Consider the following 5,765-nt stretch of genomic DNA (forward strand, 5'->3'; position numbering starts at 1 on the left):
TTTTCGATTAATATAAAGGTCATACCGAGTTGAAATTTAGTTATATTGGATTTCAATTTGATAGTGGGGTGATTTTGAAAGTACTGCTTTGAAGAAAATTTGTTTGGAGATGTTTAAGAAATTTTGAGAAAAGATATTGAATCTTTTTACCGGTAAGATTTTTAGGGACGAAAATCCCTAAAGGGGGGAGAAATGTAACATCTCAAAATAGGGCTTAAATGGAATATGGTTGCGAAACCCCAAATCTGCGATAGAAAAGTTTATTTCGATTAATTTTTATGATTTACCGAGTGATTAAAAGCATGTGTTAGAGTGTTGATAAGAAATTTTATAGATTGCATGTTTAATTTTCCTATTAGGGTTTATTTGCGAAGTTCTTAATGTTTCCAATTTAGGGCCTAAACGGAACGATGGTTTTAGAACCACAAATTCGAAGTCAAAAAATTTATTCCGATTAAGGTTTAAGGTTTATTTATTGATTAAAATATTGTGTAAAAATATCGTTAAGTAATTTTATTGATAAAGTGCTTAATTGGACTTTTAGGACTAAATTGCAAAAGTTGCAAAATATGTGTTCTAATTCATAAGTACTTGATTGAAATGGGGGTTTAAAGAGGAGGTCTTTAAATGGAAATTAGGCCATTATATTTCATTTGGACAAAAATGGGCATGAATTGGACAAAATTTTAAAGAAAGGCCTTAAGGGCATTTTAGTCATTTGGTAATTAAAAGAAATAAAAAGGGAAAATAAAGTCAAAATTGACTCATCTTTTTCATGGAGGCCGAAATTAGCATGGGGGAAGCCATGGCTAGGGGTTTCGAGCTTTAAAAGCTTAATAGTAAGTTTGTTCTAGCCCCGTTTTTCAAGTTCTTTACGATTTTGGAATCTCGGAAACTTGATTAAGCTTATTCTTGCAATAATTTAAGCTAGGGTTCATATTTGGAAAAATACCCATAGGTGAGATCTGTTTATTTTGATGTTTTATGGTAGAATATGAAGGTTGAAATTATGTTAAACAACTTTTGCTAAGCGGTTTTAAGCAAAAATGGGTTAAACGGCTTAATCGGTAAAAGTTATTATTGTTCATAACTATGTGTTAGAGTGAGAATTTGATGTTTCCCTAGAAAGGAAAAATGATCAGCATGTCATAAAACATAAGAATAAGGGATGAATTTTAATTCCCGAGCCTAGGGGCAAAAGTGTAAATATGTAAAAGTTTAGGGGCAAAATTGTAATTTTTCCAAAGTTTAAGTTAAGTATTGTTTTGAATAGTACATTAATTAAATAAGTAAAATATGATGTTTTAGATCCTGGAAAACAAGATTTGAATCTAGAATGGGAGATAAAACGAAAATCGGGAAAGTTAGTAAAATGGTCGTTTTAGTATCAAAGCAAGTTCATATGTATAATAAGCATTCATTTATACATATTTCAATGTAAAATTGATATATTTACTATGATTGTCGAGGTGTTGAAAGTAAGTATAATTATGATGATTTAAATGTTCAATATTAATTCGACATGGAAATGAGAAAGTATGTAAGTTTGTATGTAAATAATACATTATCTTTATTATGTTTTTGTATTTCAGCATATTTTATGTATTGTACCTGATTTTTGAACCATAATTGACTATTGGAAGTATGGAATCAAGTATTAGAAAGAGAGAGAAATCCCGGTTGAGCCTTCAAAAAGATTGGATGATATAGATGGTATGTAGCTAGGTCACATGTATGGTACTGAGTGCACATCATGTGTACAAGAGAGCTACGAGACATTATGATGTAGTTAGGTCGCATGGGTGATACTATGTGTACACCATGTAGACAAGAGAGCTACGGGATATATGTAGCTAGGTCGCATGCGTGGTTCCCGGTGAAGGACACTATGTAGACAAGAGAGCGACGAGATAAACTGGCTAGGTCACATGGGTGGTACTAAGTGTTCACCATGTGTACAAGAGAGCCAAAATTATGTGTACAATCGAGCTAGGTCACATGAGTGGTGCTAAGTGAAGGCCACTATGTGTACAAGAAAGCTTCGATTTTAAAGGTGGGCTGTCTGCGATACCATCGCGTATTTGTTATTATTTCGAAGCGTTCAACTGGGAAATTGATTAAATGAAATTGTGTATGACTTTGTGTTGATAAGTGTAAGTATATACGTGTGTAACTTTTGAGCAATATGCTCGATATGTGATTGGAAATCGGAAAGATTGTTAAGGGAAAGTGATGAATACAATTGAAGTGTGAAAGATCAAAATTAACAATAAAACTGTTCTGGATAGTTGCAGTGACGTGAATCTAAAAATTTACCAAAAATGGTAGAAATTGAATCAGAGACTAAATGAGATATCAAATTAGATCTTAATGAGTCTATTTTAATATAACAGAAACAGAGCAAGCAAAGGAATTCTATATTATGAGATATTTAAGTTTTTGAGAGACTGGTTCAGAATGATACGTGATCCCCTGCTCTGATTTTGAAAAATCCTTAATAAGTATAGTTTCAAATGAAATAAACGAGAACAGCCTTTGAATTTTGTACGTGGAGAAAATTGATTCATTGTGAAGAGTGCGTAGAACCGTTGAGCAGTGAAATAGGGGTAACTGCAATGAATAAACTGTACTAATTGGCTAGACCAAAAATTCTTAAAATTTTATGGTAAGAATATACGTGAATCTAGTTTCACGAAAATTTAACGGTTTGTAATTTGGAGTTCTGTAGCTCCAGAAATAAATAATTTAGTTTCTGGTACTGTGCTAGACAACTTATTTTGAACCTGTTTATGATTATAATAGTGAAAGTATGTGTGTTTGAGATGGTAATATTCCGGGAACATATTGTGACTTTGTTTAAAGTATGATAATGTATTGTTTATTAATATTTACATACTTACTTACTAAGCTATAATGCTTACTCCCTTCCTTTCCTTTTTCGTATAGTGTCGCAGATGTTAGCTCGAGTTGGAGGTCGCCGGAGGTTAAATCACACTATCAAACTATTGATCGATATATAAAGGTTTTAAAGTATTTTAAGTCTTTGGCATGTATGGAGACTCGTTTAATTGTTATTAAGTTGCTAGGAATTGACTTAAAATACTGACCTATGTTATTTGAAGGTCTCTATTGTATAAAGTCATTTAATGTAAATAGTCTTGATTATGTTATTAATTAAATGATTCAATTTATGAATGTGCATGCTTGCCTATGTGTGTGGTTGAATTAAAGCATGATACGGGCCTTGTAAGCTCTTTTTAAGGGGCAACTTGAATGTGTTTGAAAAAGTTTTAAATTAGAGTGAAATTATGAATCGATTTTTATACGATGATTAGTGATTAAGTCCGGTAATGCCTTGTACCATGTTTCAGCGTCAAACACGGGTAAGAGGTGTTACAAATAAGGCTAAACAGTGATTGAACTCGTTGCCACGAGGATCAATCACTACTTGGAAACAAATAACTGAAAAATTTTTATTAAAATATTTTTCGCCGGCTAAAACAACCAAATTACGTAATGATATCTCCTCTTTTGTGCTGATGGATTTAGAAACACTCTACGATGCATGGGAGAGATACAAGGACCTTTTGCGAAGATGCCCTCACCATGGGTTACCACTCTGGCAATAAGTCCAAACATTTCACAATGGCCTGAACCCTTTGACTCGGCAGATGATTGGCACTGCTGCTGGTGGAACTATCAATATTAAGACACCATAGTCGGCTCACGAATTTATTGAGGAGATGTCACTGAATAACTATTAGTGGCAAGTTATAAGGACGAAGCCGACGAAAGCAGCCGGTGTTTTCAACATCGATACGGTTACTATGCTATCTAATCATGTAGAACTCTTAAATAAAAAGATTGACGATTTGTGTGGTTCTACTCATGTACATCTAGTGATGAGGTGTGATTCGAATGGAAGAGGAGCATGCACAGAATATCAACCTTTCAACCCTAGCATCGAGGAGGAACAAGTCCAATATATGGGTAACAATAACTCTAGGACCCAAAATAACCCATATAGTAACACTTATAATGCAGGTTGGAGGAACCATGCCAATTTCTCATGGGGCGGTCAAGGAAATTAGAGGCCATAACATCATCCGGGTTTTCAACAACCACCTTACCAGCAGGAAAAGAAGCCGAACCTTGAGGAGATGTTGACAAAATTCATCTCGGTGTCAGAAACTCATTTCTAGAATACTGAGACAGCCTTTAAGAATCAACAAGCGTCGATCCAAGGGCTCGAAACTCAGATAGGCCAACTCGCCAAACTGATTTCTGAACGACCACAAGGTAGTCTGCCGAGTAACACTGAATCTAACCCAAGGGAGCAAATCAATGCAATTACCATTCAAGATGCGGAAGGGTTAGTTGCACCTGAACCAGAACCAAGGCAAGAAATTGTGGTAAGTAAAGGTAAGGGTAAGGTAGACCACAATGACCAAAAATCGGCAAATAAAGAATACAAACCTCGTGTGCCATACCCAAACGTGACAAAGAAAGACCGCACAGAAGAACAATTCGGTAAATTCCTTAAATTATTTAAAAAATTACATATTAACTTACCGTTTATTGAAGTTCTTTCGTAGTTGCCAAACGCAGTCAAATTCTTAAAAGAGCTTTTAACAAATAAACGAAAGTTGGATGAGGCGTCGCATGTGGAGTTGAATGCAGTTTGCTCAGCCATTCTACAGAATAAGCTACTTAACAAATTGAATGATCCAGGGAGTTTTACGATTCCTTGTTTAATTGGTAGTTTCGATGTTCATAACGCATTGGCTGGCTTAGGGGCAAGTGTTAATGTTATGCCTTATAAAATGTTTAAACAGTAAGGTCTTGGGAAACCCAAACAAACTAGGATGAGCATTCAATTGGCTGATAAAACCATTAGATTTTCTAGGGGTATCATTGAAGATGTTCTTGTTAAGCTCGATAAATTTATATACCCAGTAGACTTTGTTGTTCTAGACATGGAAGAGGATAGTAACGCACCTTTGATTTTAGGACGACCCTTTTTAGCGACTGCTAGAACCATTATTGATGTTGGTACAGGTGAAGTCACACTTCCTGTGGGAGATGAAACAATCACCCTTTAAGCTTGTAATTCAATAACAAATCAAAAATCAAAGGTGGTTGTATAAATCATTCTACTAGTACTGATCATGTGGTGAAACCCTCTATGTAGGAAACAGTTTTGAAGAACGCATATGAGTCGTGTTTAAACAACAAAAAAGGACCTACCTATGCAGAACGAAGGCTATAAATTGAGGAGTTAGATGAATGGCAGACACAGAAATCGAGAACACCTAATAAATCGAAACCGAGCCAGGATGAGCTCAATACCTCACGAAATCAACTTAAGGTTGGAGACAAAGTACTACTAGATGCAGCAGATCCTCGCATTACAACTCCTGAACCTAACGAAGAAATTCCTCTTCTGGTACTCAATATTTTCCCATATAGTATAGTCGAGGTAATTCATCCCAAATTCGGCACATTTAAGGTAAACAATACCCGTCTTAAACCTTATGTTGATAAAGTTGATAGCAGGGATGAGGAGTGTAAACTCCTCGCACCATATTGACCATGCAGAAGAGAGGTAAGTCCAGCTTAAGACTATAAATAAGCGCTTCTCGGGAGGCAACCCAAGCACTTACAGTAATGATTTATTTAAGTTTTAGCTTTTAACATCTAACATACTAATCGAATAATGGAACGCATGCTTTCTAAAGACCACATGGCTAAGCACACGAGCATGC

General features: G+C 35.2%; 1 non-coding gene across 1 annotated transcript; it reads right to left on the reverse strand.

Moving 5' to 3' along the window:
* Positions 1 to 3,506: 3,506 nt before the first annotated feature.
* Positions 3,507 to 3,613, reverse strand: LOC128292549 (small nucleolar RNA R71). Its single transcript, XR_008282534.1, has one exon. It is a non-coding gene; the product is annotated as a small nucleolar RNA R71 (small nucleolar RNA).
* Positions 3,614 to 5,765: the final 2,152 nt, after the last annotated feature.

Source organism: Gossypium arboreum, chromosome 4 (assembly GCF_025698485.1).
Source record: "Gossypium arboreum isolate Shixiya-1 chromosome 4, ASM2569848v2, whole genome shotgun sequence".
In the NCBI taxonomy this organism is placed as follows: domain Eukaryota; kingdom Viridiplantae; phylum Streptophyta; class Magnoliopsida; order Malvales; family Malvaceae; genus Gossypium; species Gossypium arboreum.